The following is a 13,809-nucleotide window of genomic DNA, read 5'->3' as shown; positions in this document are numbered from 1 at the left end:
GGTTAGATGGGTATTGCACTGATCTCTTCACATTCTCTTACGAAGCATTTTAGCTTCTCAGATCCTTCTAGGCTTCCTTCCCCATGGGTCTTTCACAGCTGCTCAAGGAGAGGAGTTTAAAAAAGAGAAGATAATATCAATTTTCACTATGGAAATTGCTTAGAAATGAAGCTTAGTATTATTGAGAACTGTCAAATCTGAAACAATTCATCCACAAGGCTCCATACAATCCCCTACTATCTGTAATCTAGACAAAGAACTGCTAACCTCAATACCAAACATGACTTGCCTAACCATTCTTATTCCAATAATATGCAGCTCTACCTAAAATTTTTGCAACTGGAAGGAAAACTCCTCCTTAACTAAATTCTAAAGAACATCCAGTCTTGGCTGCTGAGTCATCCACATAAAGCAGAGCCCACTGAAGACAACATTCCACCTCATCTCTCCCCCTCAAACAAACCCCATGCAGTACAAGGCTGGCTTGATTCGCTAAATGTATACTAAACAGCTTGCCCAAAATTCATTGATTTCATTAAATCACTCCGCTTCTCCCTAGCCAAGAACCTAAACTTGATAGTTCAAGTTAATGCTATCACAAGGACTAAACATCAATTTTGATTTATTTCATACGTCAAACCTTCCATCCCCCAATCAGACTTTAAAAATGTGGTGCAAGTTTTAGTCATATCAAGATTCGACTTCACCAATGCACTTCTAATTGGAAAGCAGAACTGCAACTATTTACTTTCAATGTTGCCACAAGAGTGAGAACTTTCACAGATTTTCATTTTTCTCAAGTGGCTCCCCATCAAAGCCATTTGCATTTTCAAGATAGTCTGCATCACCCACAAATCCTTGCATAATGGCATACTTAGAGACTTAGCTTAAAAATCAAATTTTCTGGATGCAGCAAATTGTGGTGCATTTCCAACTGTCTACCAATCACTGCATATTGTTAACTCTCTATGTTTGGAACCTTCTAGGTTCAAAAAACAAAATACTAAATCCCGCTCCTTCTCTAGATGTGCATCCGGAATATGGAAGCGATTCCTCCAGAGATTTATACAAACCCAATGTTCAATTCCTTCAAAAATTAAAATCCCTACCGATGGAGAACTGCTACCTTCATTAATCCCTCTAATTATATGGTCTATAACTAGTTTCTGTATTGCCACCAGACTATTTGAGGACTTCCTGAATACATCATTTGTCTACATTGCAAATAGATCCGAGTTTGGCACACTCTAGGTTATCGTGAGAGTTTTGTTGGTCTCTTTTGCACCCAAGATTCTTCCTGATTTCATGTTTTTTTGTAACTTTACTTTGTGTTATTGTACAACACTCTGACACCTACCCGTCCTGTATGTCCTTTATAAAACTGCTAATATATAAAATAATCATGAAGCTGCATTTGATGAATGTCTGCAGTTCTAATGTGAATTTAAGAACATTATGGTACATGGGCTTGAAACATTGTTCAATGTAAAGCCTGCCTATTGGAGAAATGTAAGTTATGGTTGGAAAAATCAATAGGAAAGCATCTCTTCATATTGTGTGTGTCTATTCATAAACTGAAGACAGAAACTGTGTCTTCCATAAAAGAATGTCTCAAAAATTGAAATTATGAAAATATTCATCTTTGTCCATTTCTAGTCTGTCCTAGCCTTCTATAATCATGGACTGTATGTGTCAGTAAAATATCTTCTTTTTAATTTTATTTTACCCCCTTCATACTCATCTCTGTCACGATTGGGCCCTGGTTCCCACAACTGGATTTACTTGGTGGGGAAACAACAGAGCGAAATTACCGGCAGAAAAATCTAACTGGTAAAGTTGCATTGGAAATGGACTGCATTGCAGCCCAGACCATGTTCCTGGCGCTTGCCCAACCCTCAGCCAGAAAATATACAAACAAGTGATGGATGGAATTTTGAATTAGTCTCAGTTATTGGTAATTACTCGGCCTGCATCCCAGTCCCATGCACACTGTTACTGGAAGGAAGCTACACTAGCTGATGAGCCCTAACAAGGTTTAAACTGGTTCTGGGTTGCTTGTGTTCCAGTACAGAGAGTAACTGTGTGGCAGTTTAGGGTGGACTGTTCTCACTGGAGCAAAGTCAAGACTGATATGCATTTGACTGGGTCCAAATTGAGGTCGCGTGATGTGTGAAATAATGATGGATTGGGATGTGGCCCAAGTAATTGCCAGTGGGTGGGATCAATTCAAACATTCCATCTATCACTTTTTTGTATACTTTAGTGTGTTGCCCTAAGTTGGACAGGTAAGCCCAGACGTGGGTCCAGTGCACACTGTGTCACTGGAACCAAGTTATACCTAGCTGATGCACCCTAACTAGGGTGAAATTGGTCCTTGGTTGCTCTTATTCTGGTTCAGGGAGGACCTGGCCTGAAATTGGACTTTTCTCATTTGACAGGGCCAAGACTGATTTGCATATGACTGGGTCCAAACTGAGGTGGCATGGTGTGCAAAATAACAATGGATTGCAATGGGGCCTCGAGTAAACCAGTGGCTGAAATTAATTCAATCATTCTTCATTACACCACTTTTTTTTGTATACCTTAGTGTGCAGCCCTTAGACAAGGCACAGGAAATCATGTAATGACAGCCAATCTTCTTTCCCTCTCTCCTCCACCTTCCACACCCACACCCAGCTCTACCCCACCTTACACCACCCCTCCATGCATATTTACCAAATGCTTTAGCACAAACACACATACACACAAAGTAAGAAAATATGACGTTACAACGCAAACAATTGCCTTTACAATACTGGCTTTACATCACAGCTACCTTTACAACGCATGACTTCACAACGTATTCTATTACAACACATTTTTAGAAACAACCTTTACAAGGCATTCCATTACAATGGATACCATTACAATGCATACCATTACAATGCATAATACTTTTAGGGTAACAGTAGGGTAAGTTTTGGATAGTGTAGGGGTAAAAATTACTATGCCCCCTGTAGTGAGTGCAATGGTAGGGTAAGTGTTCGATAGTGTTGAAGTAAAAATTACTATTCCCATATATCCCCAAACCCATACCCACCCTAAAAAAGAAGAAAAAACTCCATTACTTACCGTATAATGCATTGTAAAGGCATGTGTTGTAATGTCTGTGTTGTAATGGCATGCGATGTAAATTCACTTGCATTGTAAAGGTAGCGCATTGTAATGACTGTGTTCTAATGGTTGTTTCCCCAAAGTAATGAAGAGTACAGGTGACGAATCAGAACATGAGTGGTGGTATTGGTCACAGGATGCAACACCCCATTGGTAGGCAGACCCTGCACATCCCATCCACAGAAATAGACAAGACGGCTACCTTAAAACGCTTCAAACAGGGTTCCAACTTACAGCTAGGAGTTTCAAAATCAGCTCTCCTATTGGAAATGGGGCTCACTGGAGGAATTTTATCCGAGGCCCCTATTAACCCACAGAGTTCCTATTTGTAGAGCCAAAATGCTAATGTTTACTTTTGCAACCTCAACAACAGGTTGCAAAACGACATCTAGTTATAGATAGTTTATGGTGGCCTGATTTAATATGTTCAGAACGAGTTCTTATGACCAACATGGGCACTGTGTGTTAAATGTTATTTTGGCCTCATCATTGCTATTCTAACAAATGTAATGCAGTCTCTCAAGTGAATATAACAAGTTAATTTTTCATTCAACCTGTGATGCCTGTAAAGGAAGTACGACTGCTTTTACACTCCAAGTAAGAGAAAAGCGTCTAATCATTTTATAGACCGAGCAACTTAATACTGTCAAAAGAATATATATTGTAGCAGTTAAAGGCAAATTTGGGTACTTGGGCTACCCTCATGCACGCAGGCAGGTAAATGTCGCACAGCAGGAGTTTGATTTTTGCACCCCAGCATTATTGAGTTGTAAAGATGCTAAAAATGCGTTTTTGCTTCTTTTGAAGTTGTGGTAATGCATTTCCAAGTAGTATGGAATTGTTGGGACATGCCCAGGGCCGTCTTTAGCCCTGGTGGTGCCCGGTGTGACTATGTTTGTTGGCGCCCCCCTCAATTACCTCCTACCCCACGGATTCCCTCACTACCACCCTTTAGAAGTGCCCCTCAAGTCTCCATAACCACTCTCTATCATGCATTTCTTTTGTTTTATAGCCATTCATACTAGTGTTCGGTGTCAGAGCACTTTACATTACATACATATTACACAGAGACACTGAATCATAAGTCTGTAAATCATTGTGTAGTAAATGTTACACCAGACAGAGGATTACCAGGTGTAGGGGTCACAAGTCATCCCTACTGGTAGACAGTATAGTTTAAGAGTGCTTGGTCTGGAGAAGCACAAACTCAGGATTAAAAACGTAATAAGGTCCTAGACATGCACGAATGGTACAGACATGGTATCTCCACGGCCCAAGACCTTCAGGGATAGGGTGCATACACAACCTTCGACACCATCAAAGAAACACACAATCTACAAAGCATAGAGCTCTACAACTTCCTGAAAATCAAAGTAGCCATCAGGAAGGCTAACCTCAGTAACCGCACACCTTCGCTCATACAACTCGCAACCAGCCTCAACACACTAGGACACCAAATTGCACACATATACAAAATCCTTCATCCCAAGAACTCCAAAGTAAACAGTAAGGTCACAAATTTCTGGGGGGAGGCAGCAGGTAGGAAGCTAAGCGAGGCAGAGAAGGCAGAGATGTGGAGATCCCCCACTAGAAAGAAAATAACAGCTGCGCTCTACCAGACCAAATATTGGCTGGTACACAGGGCATACTGGACTCCGGCCCGCCTGGCCACTCTTGGGGTCCGGGACAGCGATACATGCTGGAATTGCCACAAAGGGAGGGGTGACCTAGAACACCTTCTGCTCAGCTGCCCTAAGGTCAGGGGTTTCTGGAACAGAATTGAAACAAACATCAAGGAGATCACAGGAATAGACATACACATAGATTTCCCCAACCTAGTCCTAGGCTTTATGTCTCCGGCAATCACAACGACAGAGAATCGTGACCTCATTGACCTATTGCTAACGGCGGCAGTCAAAACGGTCCTAAGCAATTGGAAGGACACCTCAAAAGCTGCGCCCCAGGCATGGCTCAACTGGGTCACGTTCGTAAGGGGGGCAGACAACATCACAGCGAAACACTCACCGACAATCCACAGGCAGGCGAACATGTGGGGACCCCTAGACAATTACCTAACATCACACAAACCCCCATAGGCGTAAAATCCGAACTCAACAGAAAGGGACACACTTTCCTGCGTACTGAACAAACTCTCTCTCAACCTCGACCTCCTTTCCCCCCTCTCCTCACTACTGTCCGGGGCTGGGAAAGAAATACCAGCGAACAACGAACAGTCGCAAAGGAGGAGGCATAAAGGAACGACCAACAGAACATGAACAATCGAACTATTAACCCCCCCCCCCCGGCGCTCCTCTCTTTTATTTTTCCTTTCTTTTTTCCTTCTTCGCTTCTTTCTCTAATCTTCCACTCGTGTATATCCCGTGCTCCATGTAAATATATATTTTTTCTACTCAATAAAAAATTACGGAAATAAAAAAAAAAACGTAACACCATGGTCGGGGATGGGCTTTACTAATACGAATTGATTTTTACCCAAGTGAACCCTTTTTGCAACATTAGGATTATGAAAGACTGGGGGGAAAAATCATAATGTTCTAATCTATACCTTACAGTGTGCAGGCAGCTCTTTGATGATAGCTAATAGCTCACTGTTCTATATTAGGGTTTAAACTTATAAACTGCAAGTAACAAAAGAGGCTGTCAGACAGAAGCAGTAACACACTGACCTATTTACATTGAATGCCCTTTGTGATCTGCATGGCACACGTGATTTGCAGCAGGCATTTAACCTCTGCACTACTTTATGATGAGTCAAAACTTCCACTAGACAAAGCTCTTATCTCTCTGCAGCAGCTCCATCAATCACCAGAGTTATCTTGACATTTTTATGGTTGACTGAAAATTGCTGGAGGCAAGGAATGCATCAGCAGTTGCTTTTAAAACAATATTGTACCTGAAAACATGGCACCCCCCCAAAGTCGGCGCCCAGTACAGTAGCACTGATTGCACCACCCTAGAGCTGGCCCTGGACATGCCCTTTGTGGCTCTGGTTTGCTTTGTTGTTCAGCAAAGGTGGCTTTGTGTACTGCTGGCTGCTCCAGACCACTGTATGTTCAACGGAAGACCACTAAGTAAGCAGCAGCTTTGTGCATTGGTACATAGGGAGCTGCATGGACCCACTGCCCAACTGCGCAAAACCCCATGATAGAACAACTGAGCACATGTACACATAACTTTATAAGTAGACTGTACATTTCTGAAAACTTTTAGGAAAGGGTGACTTGTGTTGCTCTCGCCAGTTTTGTTACCCAGAATCCAAACCGCAAATGTTGTAAAACAAAACACATTTTCCTCACATTTCTGTGATGAATTTTTCTGGAATCTGCTGGGAGCCACAAACTTGCACTCTCCTAGCATTCCCCAAAGTCTGGCGATAGACCTAGTGCCCGCGACAGGAAATGGACCAAAATGCAACATGGACACATCAAATCTAGCTGGCAGCTGGGGAAGCTCTTCCCCAGCTCCAGAGGCTGAAAAAAAGAGAAATCCCTCTACTGTTTACTGCAGAGGAATTTCTGACTACTCTGCCAAGGACGAAATGGTTACGTCCTTGGCACAGCATCACTGCAGCAGAGTACATAAACATTAGGTGTTCAGCATGTAAGGGGTTAAAGGAAAACGGGATGCATTTCAGAAAATAGAAAATAGAAAAATTACATTTTTCAGTTTCATTTTTTAAAAGTAGGCTGTGGTCCTTAAAAATCCCTGCTCTTAAAATAAAAATTCTGCAACCATTTACAAAGAGGAAGAAGTCCCAGGGGGACCCTCCCTTTTTACAAATGTTTTGCAACCACATTTCAATCACAAAACATTGGTACATGGCACAGCGAGTCGCTATTAGGAAGGGACGCCCTTAACATGCCCCTTCCTAATACCGAATTGAAAAACCCAAATTGTGATACAGTAACAAGTTACAGAATCGCTATTTGGCCTTTTTACGTGCCAAAAACCCTTTTTGCATTCGCAAAGGGGTCGATTCTGAGATTCGACCCGTTTCCGACTGGCAAAATGATTTGTACATATGGCCCTAAAAACGCTGGTGCACTGGATCTCCCAGCAAATATAAATGTGTTCATCTTGATTAGTTATTTTTGTTGTTGCAAGTGGCCAAAGCCAAATGAGCAACCTAATGAACATTATTATTAGCCAACAGGAAGTGATATGCAGACATGAAGGTTGACAACTGGCTGTTTCCACCTACAACCTGCAGTTAGAAATGCCTCCACCTACAGGATGAAGTCAGAACTGCAGCAAAGTTGCAGTGATCTGGGTAGCTTGGAAAAGACCAAGTTGTTCTAGTGTTGAATAGCTCATACATCTCTAACAAAATGCAATAGAAATATGGCAAGCCCACTGAAATATGGCAGTTTAGTAGTTTCTGTAGTAACCTCTACATTATTCCACTTCCACTCTTCATAATTGTATTCTTCTTTTTATTTAATATTCTGAAATAACCAATTGCATTTTTTCTCCTTTCTTTGCAAGGTGTCATGTCCGGTGTACACCGATAGATTTTACGCAGATACAGGTAAGAACGCAAACCTTCATTTTCGCCCTTCCTTGGGCCAAATGCAAAATCTGCTCCGGAGTTGTGAAAAGGTTTTTAAGGCATTGGATTTAAACCAAATATCAGCTCTGTTTTTACTGTTTGTGCAAGTGGTAGATGGTGGACGATATTAAAGTTGAATGCGGAAGTCATTTTTCACTAATTTTGTTCTACGTCTGTTTACATAAGCAATTTAGAGATTAGTGTTTTAATGAGTGAGGAGCTTATGTACTGAAGGATTTTTGTCTTTTGTTAAGCCTTCACTTGGCAAAATGTCAGGGTTTATGTGATAGAAAAAAAACATAATCTAATGTGCTAGCTCTCATTCTGTGCCACAGCTGCTGTTTTAGGCACACTTTGTCGAACCTTACCTATTAGGAGGCAAAAAAATACTGTTTTATTTTCTTTATGCCGTGCAATGATATTTATTACTGGTGTTTGTGGCTTCTTTTAGGCAAAGCATTGGCTGGTTACTGGCCGCCCTCGTCAGTTGGTAACCATTCCCTGGGCATTCTGAACAGTTTCTACTTGATGAGTGACGGAGCAGGCAGCAGTCCAGTGGTCTGTTTCTGCCCCGCCTTCTCAGGTCCTATTTGCTTTGCACATTTGTTTTGTAACACCAAATCCAGTGCTTTGAGGGGACAGGAGGGACAGTCATTGTAATACTCTTACAGTGAGAAAAAAAATACACAGTAGTGGCTGGCACAGGTAAGAGCAGTGGGGAGGTGGGGCGTGGTGGGTGGGTGGTGCAGGAATTCGACAGACAACGAGATAAGTAATATTTATTAAATAAATAAATCACTTTCTTTGCTCTTGCTGCATAGCCGCATCAGCCATGTGGCTAGCACAAATTAAGCAATTTTATGTATTTATTTATTTAATATCAGTTATCTCATTGTCTGTCGACTTCCACCACCTACCAACCCGCCCCGCCGCCACTACTGCTCTTACCTGTGCGAGCCGCTACTGCAGATACTGCTGTTCCTTGCTGGTTGCTTCAAGGCACAAGGGAAACCCAAATAAGCAATTGGTTAGGGACCTTGGGTACTTACAGTATTTCTAAAGACAGTGGTCCCTAGACATTATAGAATAGGCATGATGAATAACTATAGATCAAATGATTTCTAAATTCTTTGTCCAGCCGGACAGGATTTAATATATCATATGTTCACGTAGTCAATTATCTATACAAATCCAAGTGGGACACAGCCTGTGTCCTACTACCACATATAGACAAGTATGACATATACAAGGGGAGTGTCAGGCAAGAAGGAAAAGTCTGCGTACATTCAAAACTTGCAGACTGATAAATCATAAATACACTATTGTGACATATTATATAGTATAGTCAAAGACATATAGTGTATATAGTGTCGACGACGTTTGGATCCATGTGCTAAAATGAGGGGATCATCTTCAGGACATTGTAATTCATGCCTGTATTACATTTCATTGTCAACTTCAAGCCCAGATTAAAGTTTTTTTTAAAACACCACATAAACATAGCATATACCAAAAAATGGAAAGAATGGGGTAAGGGGGTGGGAGGAAAAAAGAGATTATAAATTACATAAAGTGTACATAGTAAGGAAGTCATGTGTGACAAGTGAATATCATGTGGCAAGATTCCTAATATCAGCATTGTGTACAAGATATTTGAAAGAAGGTCGGACAAACTTCACCAGAATTGAGCGAAGAACCTAATGCTGGTATAGAGTGTGGTTGATTTAATACATTTTGGAGATGTCCACGAAGGTGGCATGCGCGTGATGGCTAGAAGAGTGCTTATTAATGTTGGTTAAGACAAGGCAAATTGAAGCGGGTGCTTGCCAGTGGCTAAAGTAATTGTGGCGTGAACCGTGAGCAAATGAATTTTACGGCGCTAGTGAAATTATAGCCAGAAAAAAGTATCAGAAAGGTACGCAAGTGGCTTACCTACGGCACGGCCGGTGTGGCGTGAGTTGTAACGGGCGAAGAAACGGCGCAGGTGATTTATAATCTGCAAGTGAAAGAGGGATTAAAGTGAATACGGTGATTCTAAGATCACTGTGTGCATGATGCATGCTAGTGGTCATGAGAAATTTGGCTCATGTAGTGTTTGTGACTGTACTGTAGAAGGGAAAGACTTCATTCTTGAGCAAATAAATTTTCAGAGGAAACACTTCACGAATTGTAACGGCATGAATCTTATTTATGCAATTTTCTGCCCATGTCACAAAATATATGTAGGGCAGACGACGCAGAAAGCAAGTATCAGAATCTGCCAGCACAGGAGCAGGATTCGATGCAAAACACCTAATGCGCCTCTTGTGGATCACTTCATTGAAAATGGCCTTACGGAACTGGATCTACAATGGACAATTATTGACGTCATAAAAGTCACCCCACGGGGTGGAGATATCAATCAGCTCATGAATAAGGAAGAGCTCTAATGGATACTCAAGACCAAAAGCATCCACAATGGTCCCAACCGCCTCGAGGATTGGACTTCTTTATTATGACCCATGTAATCGCTTCTGGACAATTTCAGTTCAATATTTGAAATAACATCCATGGTTTTCATGGAACAAATGTGTCAATATGAATTGCTATTAATTGCAATGGTTGTATGACTCACTGCACGGTTATGCTTTCACTTCACACCTTTCCAAAATGGCCACCACATAAGCTCACCCATCCCAATGCTGAAGCTGGAGATCTACTCTAGGTCACATGGTTTATACCACATGACCAGCATAGACATAATGGTGGCTCACGCTACAGCAAGGAACAGTCATCTTGAGCATCGTCTCGACTGACTGCTTGGAGCCCATTCAAGTACCAAATTTCATCTATTATACGGTAAGAGTATGTGAGGGTCCCATCCGCTCTAGCCAAAGATCATGACAGGCGTAAGCCTCTCCTCATTCTAATGTTCTTTCTCCTTAAGCTTATAATTGCTGCCAACAAGAATAAACAGCGCTGCTCTTAATTCCAGGTAAGCGGCATCGCAGCGGTACCACAGGTCATTAAACGCAAGCCTCGGTCCGTTTTTAACTTTCATATTGACTTTAGTGCTCCCCTCCCCAGCTGCTGGATTCATATGCCCATCAAACATCGGGATCCCAGCGAGCTTTTATCGTGGTAAGAACACCACCGGCATACATCAAGCACACAGTGAGCTTAGAATCCCCGTATTCACTTTAATCCCTCTTTCACTTGCAGATTTTAAATAACCCGCGCTATTTCTTCACCCGTTACGACTTGCGCCATACCGGCCGTGCCGTATGTAAGCCACCTTTCGGATCCTTTTTTCTGGTTATAATTTCACTTGCGCCGTAAAATTCACTCGCTCACGGTTTGCGCCACAATTTTTTTAGCCACTGGCAAGCACCCGCTTCAATCTGCCTTGTCTCAACCAACATTATTAGGCACTCTTCGAGCCTGCACGCGCATGCCACCATCGTGGACATCTCCGAAATGTATTAAAACAGCCACACTCTATACCAGCATGAGGTTCTTCACTCAATTCAGTTCGTCTGACCTTCTTTCAAATATCTTGTACACAATGCTGATATTAGGAATCTTGCCACATGATATTCCCCTACTACGTACAATGTATGTAATTTATAATCTCTTTTTTCCTCCCACCCCCTTCCCCCATTCTTCCCATTTTACGTATATGCTTTGTTTATGTCATGTTTTAAATAAAACTTTAATCTGAGCTTGAAGTTGGCAATTAAATGTAATAAAGGCATGAATTACAATGTCCTGAAGATGATCCCCTCATCTTAGCACAGGGATCGAAACGCTGTTGACACTATATACACTATATGTCTTTGACTATACTATATTATATGTCACAATAGTGTATTTATGATTTATCATTCTGCAAGATTAGAATGTACGCATACTTTTTTCCTTGCCTGACACTCCCCTTGAGTATGTCATACTTGTCTATATGTGGTAGTAGGACACAGGCTGTGTTCCACATGGATTTTTATAGATAATTGAATACATGAACATATGATATATTAAATCCTGTCTGGCTGGACAAAGAATAAAGAAATCATTTGATCTATATTTATTATTCATGCTTATTCTATAATGTCTAGGGTTCCTTGCTGGTTAGCATCTCTACATTCATTCTGGTGACATAGAAATGAAGAATGAATTGCGTCTCTTGAAATCTGATCATGAAACTTTCTGTGATTCGTTGCCCATGGCCTCTTAGTGCTGTGCAGCATTTTCACATAGGACACCATACACATACATTTCTGGGTCGCCAGCTTATAGTACATTTGGAAAGTTCTTTAGCAGGAGGTATGGTTTTTTCTCCTTCATGATCTATTCAGTTATATTTAGCACACAATTTGAAATGGATCTGCTTAGTTGATGAAGTGGTAGATATTGGTTTATTCCATTTCTGTGTGATATTCGTCTCTGTCTCATTTATTCAGCCAAACCATCCCTTCCTTTGCTTGGATATTCACGGTGCAACAAGCCAGTCGAGTAATACATACTTGCCAAGAACATGTATGATACATTCTGTACGTTTTGTGATACATTTGAAGGATCCTCTTCTTTCTAGGTTAGGAAATGCTTTAATCTTTCAACCATAAACCTTTTTTCATAAAATGAGCACAGCTCATAGTGCTTTTAAATGCTGCATTCTAGTTTTGTGGCTGCAGAGAAAACACAGTGGCATTAGTTTAACAAGCTGTTCCTCACCTTCGTACTTCGTAGTTTGCATGTTTCGAAGTTGAATAGTTTTGGGATGCTCGAATTAAATTTGATAAACATGTCCTGGTTTTAACACAAATTTTAAAGGAGGTGGCACACCAAATACTTTCTTTGGTGACCACCTGCAAATTCTGCTATTGCAAGGTTTACTTTACATTTTATTGACATGACATTTGAAAAAGTATCAAATAAATATTATCCAGGGAAGTGAGACGAGAATATGTTGGATTCATTTATTTCCTCTCTGCTGATAGGTTTGGGTTATCCACCCACCAACCACAAATGATTTCAATAAACTATATGGCACAGACACTTCTGTGTGCTTTGGAGTGTCAGCATCAAGAGTGGTGCAAATTGTCTAATAGAGGATGCATTTTGTTTAGTGTTGATCTAATTCACATATTTTTACATTCTTTTTTTCTGCCTATTTGTGGTTTAGTAGTGTTGTTTTTTTACATTTAGGACCTTTCACAAGAACCCTTGAAGATGAGGTGTTAATTCTGCAAGCCTCATATTAAACAATACTGACAATTGTAATAACTCTGGGGATACGGAATTCTGAGGGATTCTTGGTTGCACACTCAGAATCTCCTGAGAAATGAAAAATTACCAGAGGACTTGCTAGTTGAGGATACTTCCACAATTTTCCCACAGTTTCCATACAAAGGTTTTGGTTGCTCCGTCACATTTTTTGTAACCATGGGCAGAACAGTTTTGCCAATCTAGATTCCCATTTCAGTGTTTATGAAATGCAAGCTCATAATTAACAAGTGCAAAGCATTTGGCACCTACTGCTGATGATCTGTACTTACACAAATTAATCTTGACTACCAACGAGGTATAAAATGCTTGAATTAATCTCAGCCACTGACAATCACTTGAGCAGCACCCCATTCCATTGTTTTTCACCCAGTATGCCAACTTAGGGGCCGATTATGATTGCGGTTAATCCGCATCCTCCAGGCCGGGCGAAGCCACCGCCGGCCCGGAGGATGCGGATCAACCGCTGCGGACTCAAAAAAGACCCCCACCCAGATTAGGATGGCTGGGGGATCTTTTTTCCGTCCGCCGCTTTTCCGCCGCAGTCGCCTTCCGACCGCGGCGTAAAAGCTCTAACATGGCTGGCGGTGTCTATCAGACACCGCCAGCCATATTAGGATGTCAGCAGTCCTATGCCTTTCCACTGCGGCATTTTTGCCGTGGAAAGGCATACGGTCTTTTCTTTGGGGACCCTTTGCAGGCCCCCAGGATGAAGGGGGGTGGGTGTGCACATGGGGGGTAACTATGGTACCCCCCTGCATTTGCATGCACGAAGCGGCAGGCACCGCGCGGTGCCTGCCGCTTTGTGCATGCAAATGCACTGCTTG

General features: G+C 41.6%; 1 protein-coding gene across 1 annotated transcript in view; it reads left to right on the top strand.

The window, feature by feature from the left end:
• PTPRD (protein tyrosine phosphatase receptor type D) overlaps nucleotides 1–13,809 on the top strand; it is a 2,576,377-nt gene that overhangs the window by 1,548,975 nt on the left and 1,013,593 nt on the right. The window contains exon 6 of the mRNA XM_086961360.1: nucleotides 7,660–7,702. The gene's annotated coding sequence lies outside the window, so the exon portion shown is untranslated. The remainder of the gene's footprint in view (nucleotides 1–7,659; nucleotides 7,703–13,809) is intronic.

The sequence above is a fragment of the Lissotriton vulgaris genome, chromosome 3_1 (assembly GCF_964263255.1).
Source record: "Lissotriton vulgaris chromosome 3_1, aLisVul1.2, whole genome shotgun sequence".
NCBI lineage: Eukaryota > Metazoa > Chordata > Amphibia > Caudata > Salamandridae > Lissotriton > Lissotriton vulgaris.
Note: the sequence above shows the minus strand (reverse complement) of the source record. Positions and strands in the feature narration are given on the sequence as shown.